The sequence below is a fragment of the Ursus arctos genome, unplaced genomic scaffold, assembly GCF_023065955.2.
Source record: "Ursus arctos isolate Adak ecotype North America unplaced genomic scaffold, UrsArc2.0 scaffold_21, whole genome shotgun sequence".
NCBI classification, from domain to species: Eukaryota; Metazoa; Chordata; class Mammalia; order Carnivora; family Ursidae; genus Ursus; species Ursus arctos.
The window spans coordinates 9,703,729-9,716,384 of record NW_026622886.1 but is presented as its reverse complement, the minus strand read 5'-3'; the positions used below and the strand labels follow the sequence as shown (position 1 = coordinate 9,716,384).

The window sequence follows — 12,656 nt, the reverse complement described above, 5'->3', positions numbered from 1 at the left end:
AGTTCCACAAGGGCAAAGATTATGGTTTCTTGTTCATTGATATTTTCCTTGTATCTGTTGATATCCAGCACATAATAAGCACTCAATAAGTATTTCTTAACATTAAATTGAACACAGGGCTCCTGGGTGGCTCAGCTAAGCGTCCGACTCTTGATTTCGGCTCAGGTCATGATCTCAGGGTTGTGAGATGGAGCCCTGAGTCAGGCTCTGTGCTCAGCACTGAGTCTGTTTAAGGCTCTCTCTCCCTCTCCCTCTGCCCCTCCCCCACTGCGTGCACACTCTCTCTCTCAAATAAATTTTGAAAAATTAAATTGAACATATAAAAGAGAATCAGATTTCAATTCTAATATATTTTTATTAGCTCTCTCACCCTTCTCTTATAACCACCGTAGCCTTCCTTTAAATAAACAATTCAGTTTGAACATTAATATTCATGTGTACACAATTATGTTGTACTCAGCTTTTTAGGATTTGCTGATTAGGTACATGCAGGTGAACTTGTAACATAAACGATGTCACGGCCCGGAATGCCTCTCAGGGAACTGGGCGGAAATGCCTTATAATTGGTCTTTATTCCAGATTTTCTTGGAGCAGAATTTACTTTTTTTTGGTTTCTCTGACTGCTTCATATATGTATACATGAAAGAAACATAAACAGCTTCATATTTTAGGAGGCTGGCAGCAATCCATTCTCCTTGCTTTCTGGAAGACTCGAGCACCCTTCTGTGGTAATGGAATGGAATGTGCTTACACTTTGAGCACTTCGTTGATATAGCGCTGATAGGCTTGTTGACAGGTTGTTATGGAAATTAGATAATTATGCCACCAATGGGTAAGACGTTGCATATGACACCGCGTGCTTGTGTGTGTGTGTGTGTGTGCACGTGCACATGTGTTTATAGAGTAGTCATGAAATGAATTCTGGTTTCTATTCTTGACCTGCCAATTCAGTGAGTCATTGAGTATCACTTTGGTCAGTCATAAACCCTCAGTGCCCTGATATCATACCTTCCACTAGAACACACAGGAACTCAGGTAAAAGCTACTGTACAGACATCTGAATGCTCAGGGCTCTCAATTTTTCATCCTCAAAAGGTAGCATAATTATTTAAGGCTCATATCACTTTGGGAAAGAATGCCTGTCCAGTTTATCATCAGAAGAAGAAAACCCGTAGAGATCACATGTTGGGGTACCACAAGTATTTTAAATGAAAGTAAACTCCATGCACCTGTATTGCCTAAGAAATGGACTCGAAGGGAACAACCTAAAAAGTGATCATTTTTACTTCTATGGCAGAAATAATTTTGGAATACCATAGCAAGGGATCTTTTGCAAATCTATTCCTTTCTATAGTTTATATGAAATGTTCCATTTGTTACCATGACTTTTAAAAATATGAATAAAAAGAAGATGAGAAAGCTATTTATTGTGTGGTGTTAATAGCCCACCACCACTAGGTATATTTAAGAGAGCATACAATGGTAAGAGTTGTACCATTCATTATACAGCAGTGTGAATAACATAGTAATATATGAATGAATATATTCTCACTGTAAAAGAAATAAGCCATTGGTATGTATAGAGAGTAAATCAGGAACATCTCCCAATCTGCCTCCGAAACAGTTTGGAGGGCTACTTTTTAGTCCGTTTCTATGCATTTTATAAATACAGAATACACATATGCTCTCTCTCATGCAAGTTCTCCCTTAAGCAGAAATGGTATCACCCCACAGTCATTGTTCTAGAACTCGTGTTTTTGTGTGAAACAGTTTATCTGAGGAGTCACATTTCTTAAAACTTTCCTTTATGTCTTCTGAGTTTTGCCTCTTATTTTAGAAATTCTTCCTGTATCCCACTGGGTATACCAATGGATTTTTAAAGTGAGGGCATAAATGTCCATCCATGGTTGGACGGACAGGGCAGGCATTTAGAAAATGACCACCTGCTGGTCCAGAGGTGGGGTAAACACAGTGACTGTGTTGGCCGGGGCTCTGTGCCAACACCTCTTTGGTTTCTCATAGGTGCTCCTTATTGCTTCACCTCTCCTTGGTCCCTCCCACTTCCTGCCCAGCCTCGTCTTCCCTCCAGGTCATCACTGTCTTTGCTTTCCAGGGGACAACAGTGCTTTCCAGGTAAGTAGAGGGGGCCCATGGAGGGTGAAGGGGGATGGGTAGGTTCTAAAAACATTTTTCCTTTTAGTACGTGAGGAGAGTGGGTCTGGGTCTGTATCCAGATGTGAGGGTACAGGCAACTGAAATGAGAAATAACCTCCAATTTTATGCTAGTTCCGTTCAGAGAAGTCAGGAGGAAAACTGTTTCTTGTGCTTTGGAAATTTGATCAAGCATTAGCATTTTGGTAAACGGTCAAAACCGGTCAACCATCTAAATCTCCTTCAAGACCAAAAGAAAAGGAATGACAAAAGCTGATGAAAAGGTGTGGTCAAATTTTGAACATTTAGTTATCAATTACCTAGTTTATATTAGCCAAATTTTTTTCTACCTTCTACTTTCTATTGCCTTTCCCTCCAACTTTTACTGCTTTTTAGTCCTTCCTAGCACCTTAAGATGGATGGGGGAGAGAAAAAGAGATGTATTCCATGTAATCAATTTTCCACTAGAGTAGAGTCATATTTTATGCGAGGGTTTAGTTTCCAAAGGGAGAACATAAGGCCAAAATCACATGCAGTCAAAATTATCTTTGAAAAGTCCTTTGATGGGCCATAAGACCTGGGATATAACCAGTTTTGTTTTGGTTTTGTTTGTTTTTGCCTATGGCATTGAAACAGGTATGTTTCTTCAACCGAGCGCTAGATAAAATTATTGATTTGAACAGGTGAAGGGAAAATAAGTACCTTTAAGCTCTAGACTGATGTTCTGTGTGGTGTGATCAGGACCAGCCACATAATTTGCAAGGTCTAGTGCAAAATGAAAATGTGGACTCTTCATTGAAAAATTATGAAGAATTTCAAGGGCAGAAGCAGACATCAAACTGAGTATAGGGCTCTTCCAAGTGTAGGGCCTTGTGCACCTGCTCAGTTTGCATACCCACGAAGCCAGAAAGTAATGGGTAAGAAGCTCGGAATGTAATAAGAGCTTGGAAACTGAGATCAACTCAGGAAGAGAAGCCTTACAACTCCCCTAGAGAGAACAGGGGGCAAAATCACTGCCCGTATTTAAATTATTCTGTTGTGCTCCCTGCACCCTGTCCCATCTGAGGACATATAGTTGAATTTACACTGTGCTTAATCAGCACAAGATGCAACTCCACCAAATAAGTTAAATGGTTGAGAGGTTGCAAATCCATATTCAAATTATATTTGGGGATCTTCTGGGTTTTTTTCCAAGGACTTATTATAATTTAAAACTCCGATTTATGATGTGTAAAAAGAAAATAAGTATTTCTATTTCTTCACCTCACAATAATTTTGATCGGCCCTTCGTCCTGTATGTGCCAAAGCAATAGAACAAATTTAGACTATTGTGTAATTTATAGGTGGTAAACAAACTGCATTACTATGAACTTTCTAAGTGGTTCAAAAGTAAAGTTAGAAAAAATTAGGTGTGAAAATAAAAAGCTTATTTACTAAAGAGATTGCCTTTTAGACATTTTTCCCAGAAGGTCATGAACATAATCTGAGCAAGGAAGATTTTATTCTATGACTGCCTGAGCCCCCCTAGCAAGAATGTGATACAAGGCTTGTTTTTTAAGGGAATTGCCTAATATTTCATAGTACTATATTTTTTCAAAGTGACTTTTTATATACAAACCTGACTGAGGGCGGTTGGTCAGGTAATTGACCAAAAGGTTTCCAGATAGCAAGTTATTTAATGTCAAAGTAACAGTAGATTGTGTTTCCAGGATATTTTCTCTCCCCAGCGTGGGTCTCTGATGTTACCCCACTTCCTCCACCTTAAGGTTCTCACCCCAGCACATGCTGAAACTTGACTCATCTGCTGTGACAAAAAAAAAAAAAAAAAAAAAAAAAAAAAAAAAAGCTTCCTTGTGGTTTGAGAGTTACATATTTGAGCTTTGAAATAAGTGCCATACCTAGGGTCAGGCCGCTGGTCACCCAGGTAGACTGGACAACTTTCCTGACTCATGCTCACCTGTTCCAAGTTATGTAATAACACAAAAACAATACTTAACAAGTGCCTATAAAGCTAACAAAAAGAAGCAAAGCCTCAATGTGTCATTGCCACAGTGTCCAAAAGTTGGGGGGATATTTTTGGTTAATCCTTCTATTGTGGAGTTTTTAGGGTGGTGATGGCAGTTGTTGAGTGATGGTTGTTATTTGGCAAGAATCAAAATTGGAGGCTTCTGTTACCCTGACTGCCGATTGCAACAAACAATAGAAACAAGGGCATGCTCACAGGAAAGAACCTATGGGTTGCAACAGCATTTTAGCCTTAATTTCCTGGTTTGTATCAAGTTGTATATTTTAGAAGAGAGGAGAGAGTGGCATAAGGAGATACAAATACAAATTTATAGAGATCAGCAGCCAAGTTTGTTCAGAGAGATTTGCCTAACAGTTTCAATAACACGGATCAGTGTTTACTGTGTACAGCTGTAAGCACTTCAGATGCTTTATCTCATTCCATCCTCACTATAACCCAATGAGATAGTTATCGTTGGTTTTCCATTGACCAAGATCTCACGGGTAGTTAATGTCAGAGCCAGGGTTGAACCCAAAACAAGTCCATGTTGTAACACTGAATTATTCCATCTGGAATAAGTGGCTTTCTATCCTCTTTTAAAATGTTGCCTGTCTGGTTTTTTTCTAGAACCAATTTTGCCTCCACAATTCAGACATGATTTCAGCACGAAATAGAAATACTTCAGGCTATACAAAATTCACTTACATTCCTGCATAAACTTTCTTCCAAATAATGCCAATTTACAGAAGATACAGTGGTTTTTATGTGTGCGGTTGGGGGAATGGCGTTTCTGTACGTCCTTGAAGCAAACCCACAAGAGCTGGGGGCTGCTTATTTACATTAACCAATGTCGAAACTTCTCCGGTAGAGAGGTGCTGCCCAGAACTCTAGAGGAAGTGAGATGTTTTATCTTTTGCGTGCACACGAAGTTTACAGTTTAGGTCTTCAGAGAGCCTGGGAAGGTGTGACTCCCAGGAGCTAATCTTTCAGTCCAGCCATATGCAAATCTGGGCCGGTGTTTATGTGGAGGTGCAGACACAGAGGTGACAAGGTTGGTTGCTGACGCGCGTGGGAACGCACCTGTCCTGTTGTTTGTTGGGCTGTGTCTGTGCGGACGGCGTGATGGTGGGCACCCAATCTGGATCGCCCCGCCTAGATGAGGGGTGTTCGAGTAGTAAAAGTTCCACCCGCTTGTACTATCATCCACGCTCGCGCTCCGCGGAAGCCCAAGCCAGCCGCGCTCTACAATCACAGCCAAGAGGGGACCCACGCGCAGCCTCGCCACGCCCCCAAAGCCCCCGCTCCGCCACGCCCCAGACCCCCGCCCCCGACTCGGTCCCGCCCCCAGCGCCCGACAGCCCCGCCTCCAACGCTGGGCGCTCCCAGTGGCGCGGCTGCCCCAGTTCCGTAAACACTTTTCTCCCCGCCCCTACCAGTCCCCGGACCGCACCACTCGAAGCCTGTGGGGGAGGCCTTTTCCTCTCGCATGCAGAACACCGTCAATGCAAGCTCTCCTCGGCCTCCTTCTCCGAACCTGAGGAAATCTATTCTGTAGTAGGTCAAATCTGTCAGAGCTTTGCGATCGGAGCCTGAAGTGACCTGGATTTCCGCCTCTCCCGCGGGCCGTCTTCCCCCGCTCGCCTGTTACACTGCTCCTCCGTGGCTGGCTCCTCAGAGTCCCTCCCGGCCCTTTAAATACCGCGTGGGGCGCGGGGGGGGGACCGGGAGGTTGGGGGTTGTTGGACTGGTGAGTTTTCGAGGTGTTTGTGCGGTGCTCGGTGAGGGGACACCCAGAGACCCCTGACCCAGGCTCCCTCAGTCGCCTTTCTCCTCCGCCTGTCTCTGCGCCGGACCCGGTGCGTATCCATCCGGGAGAGGGGGTCGCCGGCTCTGAGGTGACGGGCCCGGGTCAGTGGACCGGGACACCTCGCCCCAGGGCAGCCCGAGGGCCTCCCCCGACCCGCCTCGGAACTCTGTCCTGGGACTCCGGTCCCAGGGGTGTTAAAGCCCGGCTTCTTGCTCCCCCATCCCCTTGTTTGACCTCGAACCGCCGTCCCGCGTGGGAGCGGGGCGCGGGCACCGAGTGGCCGCGGCGGGTGTCAGCGTGGCCGTGGGCTTCTGGCCCCGGCGGCGGCGGCGGGGTCGCGGCCGCTTGGCCGCTGTTTACAGTCTGCTGGATCCGTGCCAGCGACCGCGCTGCGAACGGCTTCCCACTATCCGGGCCCCGGGAGGGGGGCCCCTTCTCGCCTGCGACCCCCGCCCAGCGTGGGTGGGAGAGCCGAGCCGCGGTGGGGGCCGGGTGCGGCCCGAAGCGTGTGTTTGGGGTTTGTTGCCGGGGTTTCCCTGGCGCTCTGCTCGGCCTCTGCCGTCCCCTCCCCCAAGGGTTTGTTTTGACAGGAAACGTGCTGCTGGAGGGGAGGGGCGGCGAGAGGGGTAGGTGTGCAGACTCCTGGTGCCTCCCCTCTAGCCGACTGTCCCGGGGAAGAGGGGGGAGATGCCGGTCAGGCCCGGGGCTCGAACCTCTGGCCTCTCGGGAATGACTTGTGCTTCCCCAAACCGCTTCTCTGGATGGCACTACTGGGGGTAACAGCGCTGATTTGAGGTGGCACGTGGACGAACAGCGTTCTGCGTTTTCGTTAGTTTTGGGGAAAAACTCCCATTACACAAGCGATTTCACAATGATGTAAAGTTTCCTTCTAAAATAAATGTATTTAAATGCAAAAATCTAGTCAAGATAGAACTGATTGATAAATTAGGGTATAGATGAGGTTGGAGATGTGGAAACAGGAGTGAACGATGGTACCCAAACCACTGAAGTTTGGGAAATAATTGTCTTAGGTGGTTGTCCTGTTCCTTTAACCTTGAGAAACCAGACAAGTTGTCCTTGTCCCCAGTGGGCCCCTCCGGCCCCAAGATCCCTGTGGTCCCATGGCCTCCAGCCCAGCCAGAGACCCTGCTCTTTGCCACCTGCCTATCAGAATGAGGTTATGGCCGTGGTTCCCACTCTAGGTGGCTCCCTGCCTGCCTTGTCCTCTTGCCTCCAGGGATTTCATACATCACTCTGGCAGCCAGTGGAGGTTGCCTCACTTGACGTGGCCCAGGGCTGAAGATACTCAGTCATGTGTGGAAGCAGCTTCAGTGCCATTCTGTGAGGGGTTGAGTCCCCCCGAGGAGGAAGCACAGGTATTAAACAGGCCAGCCAGGGGTGGGAGGAGACGTGTTTCCAAGTGTGAAAAGTGCCTAGAAATCCTTCTCCCTGATGCTGTAATGTTATGTGTTGCATGAACATCTGCTTTCTTAGACAATGACTGGCTTGTTGGCTTTTATCTAGCTCTTTGTTGGCTCTAATTTGATGAAGACCAGTATTCTCTAGCTGAATGGATCAGGAACCTATCTCTCTGCTCTGTGGTTTATGCCTTGCTGCATATGAATAACTTTTTTTGCACTGCTGTTTGGGACTGGTTCTAAAGCAGCATTTTGCAGAAGACGGAGGTTTTCCACACCATCTACAATTTTTCTTTTCTTCAGAGCCCAGGCTCATTCCTCTGACTCCTTGTCCTTTACTACACATATGTGAATGCTTGTCTTTGCATGTGACCTTGATCTGTTCTTCAAGGATGACACCCACTAGATAGCTCTTGAAATTTCTCATTTCCGTGACCCAACCTTAAGTGGTTGGGCTCCATTCCTCGTCCAGAGCACTGCTGGATTTTCTGAATAATTCCCCTCAAAATGTTTTTGATATTAGTTGTAAGCAGTTAAGACTTTTGGTAATATGTGGGTTTTAACTAGGGATTTTGCAGTGATTAAAGAATGGCTCCCTGATAGAGGATTTTCATTTACTCTAGTGGGGTGGTTGAGAATTATTTGGACAATAGACTCTTTCAGTGATGCCCTTCACGGTATAGCACTTTGAACAGCCACCCCGGGGTAAGGTCAGCTTGTTACCACATATGCAAGTATCCACGTGGTGTTGGGTAGATCGATTTGGCAGACTGAGAGTGGAAAGAATGAGCAGCACACCAAATTTTCTCCTGCCATCGAGTGGTAGAAAGCATGGGCTATAAGAGTCCATGGCCTGGATTTCAGTTGTACTTCTGCCACTGCTGCGATCCCCAGGGCAAGTAATTTACCCTCTCTGGGCCTCAGGTTCTTATCTATAAAATGGGGATAATAGCAATACCTCAGATAACAAGGTTACAATAAAAATTCAAGGAGATAAAACACTTAAAGCACTTATGGGAGCTTGGATATAATAAGCACACAGTAACTATTAGCTCTAATTGTTATTATTTACTATCAATGAGCATTGAGAAAGTGGAAAGACACAATGTAAACTTTCTTTAAGCTCTGGAACTCTGAGTCTTTGCTAGTTTGAATTATAGGTTCCTGGGAAATGTGTTGAGGTGGGCACTGGGAATTGGAAAGGGGAGACATAGCCCTTCCTGCAAGCAGCTTAAAATTTATTGGGGAGGCAGATATGTAAACAGCAACTATAGTACTTAAAGTGACTGCATAATGAGAATATGAGCAATGTGAGTGAGGCAGGAGAGAAGGAAACCTCAAATTGTAATATGAATAGGAGTGTGGCTTAATTTGTTCGTCAGCGAGACTCCTCGGGCTCCCCCTCTATCCCAGGAAGTGTTCTGAGCTCTAGATGGCTAATTTAGGTGGAGTGATGATATCAGAGAATGTCACTTTGAAGTTGTAATGTTTAATTTCAAACCTGAATGATAACAAGGACTGCAGCCCATGGAGATCAGGGACAAGAACATGCTAGGGGAGAGATAACAGGTGCAAGTGCTCCAGAGTAGGAAGTTTGGTATATATGAGGTACCTGAAGAAAGCCACTGTGTCTGTAGCAGGACGGGTTAGAGAGAGAGAATGATATGGGATGGTGCAGGCAGAGGCCCAAATGACAGAGGAATATAAACCATTGCCAGGAAACTTCTTAAGAAAAGGGAAACCACCTGGAGATGAACTCTTAAAAGGGATGATTTATAGTGCCTCTTCTGAAGGGCTCTGGCCTCTTTTCTGTTTTATTCTCTAGACACTGTTCAAGAAGGACATTGGGACAAGCCAGACTGTCTAGAAGAGCTTTTGTAAAAGAGCAGTATCTAAGCTATCCCAGCAGTGGGAACAATCAAAATCTAAAAATTGCAGGAGCCCGGACTGTTCTGAATTAGACTTGAACTTTTGGTTTAGTACTTCTCTTTTAATCTTTTGCTTGGAAATAATTTCAAACTTACAGAAAAAGTTGTAAGAACATTACAAAGAACTCCTTTTTGTCTACCTTTTACTCATATTCACCTGTTAACATTTTGCTCCATATGCTTTATTGTTTTCTCTTTTACTCATTAAATTAGTCGGAAAGTTGCATACATCATGGCCCTTTATTCCTAAATATGTAGTCAGAGTACATTTATCAACTTGAGTAAATTTAACACTGTAATACAGACAGTAAATTCAAGTTTGTATCAATGCTGTCAATTGATCCAGTAATAGTGTTTTTCCCCCTCTGATACAGGATTCAGTCAGGGATCATCTGTTGCACTCAGTTGTCAAGTCTCTTTTCATTTGGAACATGTCCTCAGCATTTCTTTGTTTTTGTGACATTGACATGTTTGGGAATCATAATTTCTTTTAGTAAGAATAAAATAATAGTTGACAATCTGTCAAGCACTTACTTAAGTACTTGACATAGACTATTTCAGTTAATCTTCACAACAATTCTGTGAGGTAGATACTATTATTAAACCCTTTTACAATGGCTAAGTTCCCTCTGTCCAGTCAGTAAATATCAAGAGTCAGGATCAAGAATCCAGTCCACCTGATTCCAGAGCCAGTGTTCTTACTGTTTCATGGACATGTACATTGTCACTGGTGGATCTTTGTAATCCTGAACCTGTGCTGGACCATTTGCAGATGAGTTTGCTATGGAAAGGAAATAGAAAAAGTTGGTAGTGTGGACACAGGCTAAGAAATCAACTAGCAAATTAAAAACCCATCTCCCTTCTATCTGTTGTGGGACACAGAACTATCCCCTATGGATCCCTTTACCCATTTCCTCCTCTCTAAAATGTCAGTGGTGGTCATATTGCCATTCATTCAACAATAAATGTTTAAGGGTCAGCTGCATCTCAGTCATTGGTCTTGGAAGGGATTATATAATACTGAACTTATTAAATGAGAAAGAATGTAATGAAAAATGTGATTATGTGCAACTGTAGTGTTGGAAGCTTTGCTTGTAGTTATCCACTGTTTTCACCTTTGACTTTACCTTTGGCCAGCAGTAAATCCTCCAGGTAGGATGAGATGTGGTGTTTCTGAAAAGTCGTATGGTTTGCTTGTGATTGGCAGTGGTGTAAGTTAAGTAGGTCTAAGTTTGTCAGTAGGAGAAGCATTACCTTTCTTAAAGAAATAGACTGGATTTATTATCACTATTCTAAGAGAGAATCCAAAATAGTTTTTAAAGCCATCTAATTACCCTCAATGGCTTTTGAGTCAAGTAGCTTTGTCCCCAGATGACTTATATGGAAATCTGAGACCAAGAAAAGTAAGAACAGATGTGAAGAAACTTGCAGAAGACCATTTGCACTGGGATGGGCTATTTGCTTTCAGCTTTAGTGTCTTAGACAAGTATAGGAGTTCTGTTGTAGGTTAACTAGCAGTCTTGTTTATCTGTAGGGGAATATGCTTTTATCATCTTGGAATAAAACAGTTCTCCCCTCTAGAGTTTTTAATGCCTGAAATGATAATAACAAGAAAAAGATTCAAATAATACTAATCATAGCAACAATCTATATCCTGTTTTCTCTGTCAGACACTGTTCCAAGCACTCTACATATATTAACTAAATGAAGTCCCACACCAACCCAATGCATTGGGTATTATTAGTATGCCTAGAGGAGGAAAGAGGCAATTTCCTTATAGAATAATAATGGGCATCTGGGCTTCAAAGGAAAGATTCTTCTTGGATGCATTAAAGCCCAGTTGTGCTATGGAGCCTTTTACCATCCAAACAAGAGTGTCTAAATATTTTGAAGCTTTCACATTTTCTGTTGCATTCCCTGTGCCAGAAACTCTACTTCCAGTGAATTGTTGGAAGGAAGCGTAGTTGCACATTATTAAGTATGTCTGCCATGAGCACATTTAATTTCAGAACTTCTAGCAAAGCCTCATGGAACTCTGGGTTTATAGAATTTTAGCAATTCCTAGCTGAAAGGGACCTTACAGCTGGCCCAGCTGCTCAGAAAAATGAGGTGAGGAGAGCCGATGTGATGTGCATAAAGTCACACAGCAAATTAATGACAGATTCAGGCCTCAGACTCTAGCCTTCTAACTCATAACCTACATCTTTTTATTTTTAAATCTTTGTACTTTGCTGCCTTGTTAAACACAATTAAGGAACCTACAAAGTGTGCTGTTCATCTGGAGTAGAAAAATGAAATGGACAGTTATATTAACCTAGATCATAAATTCCAATGGATAAAAGCTTTTATTCACCTTTACTTGCAAAAAACAGCCAAAGTGAAGAAAAATAAAGAGCAAAGCATACAGAGCACAGTTGTTATGGTGGAATGACTGAAAAAAATAATAATAAAATGAAAACAAAGTCTAAGATATTCAAATAGGAGTGTGACCAGGACCAGGGAATATTGAGTCTTAAACCTAATAAAGTAGGTTTAGGTGGTAGGTTCTCTGCTCCAGAGCTTTAACTTTGGCAGTACCAGCCCTGTAAGTGTGTAGTGCTATCAGTTTGCGAATGTTCTGGTTGAAGCTGTACCAAATGGGATTCAATGATTCCGATTCAGCTGACACTAAATGAATACTTGTCACGTACTTGACACTGGCAAAGGACAAGACACAGTCACTGCCTTATTAAGGAGAGTCAGAAGTAGCCATGGGAAGAAAATAACTACAAGGGACTCAGCTCGATGGTGGAGATATAGGACATGTGCTGCAGATGTAGAAAGAAGAGTGTCATTCACTCTGGCCAGGGACTAAAGGCTTCCTGAGGAAGGTAGCATTTTCAAGAAATGCCATCAGTGAGGCATGAAATGTTGGCAAAGAGAGAGAGAGAAATCTAGAGGGAAGGGCAAGTATTCCATTTAGGAATGGGGTTTGGTGGAAGTGAGAGTTAGAGCAGACCCTTTTCTTCTGTCCTCTAGTCCCTTCGCCCTAGCAGGTGGTACTTAAAGCTCAAGTCGAACCTAGTTTGCATGTGGTGAGGGAGGTTATTTCCCCACTGGGGTTGCAAGGATTCAGGGCTATTTTTATAGCCTGTGTTGGTGGTGGTTGGCCTGGGGAGTCTAGGACAAGGCAGACCTCTCTACATGGTAGCTTCCTGGCAGCTTCACTAGATTTCCTTGCACAGGGAGCCTCTGAGTTAGTTGTTTTCTCTTTGTGAAAGCGGTGGGCCCAGGAAGGGTGCACTTGTACAATTGGCAGGACTGAAGAAGGTTGTTTAGGTGAGGCCAGGGGCAAATGCCCTTAGGCA

The 12,656-nt window shown here is 43.8% G+C and overlaps 1 protein-coding gene across 5 annotated transcripts in view; it reads left to right on the top strand.

The window, feature by feature from the left end:
- Positions 1–5,638: 5,638 nt before the first annotated feature.
- The window catches only part of TCP11L2 (t-complex 11 like 2), a 37,939-nt gene continuing 30,921 nt past the window's right edge, over positions 5,639–12,656 (top strand). The window contains exon 1 of one of the 5 annotated variants that reach the window (XM_026499752.4): positions 5,639–5,903. The gene's annotated coding sequence lies outside the window, so the exon portion shown is untranslated. Of the gene's footprint in view, positions 6,013–6,306; positions 7,340–12,656 lie in introns of those variants that run through there. The other 4 variants (XM_026499751.4, XM_057316309.1, XM_026499754.4 and 1 more) reach the window with 4 other exon arrangements.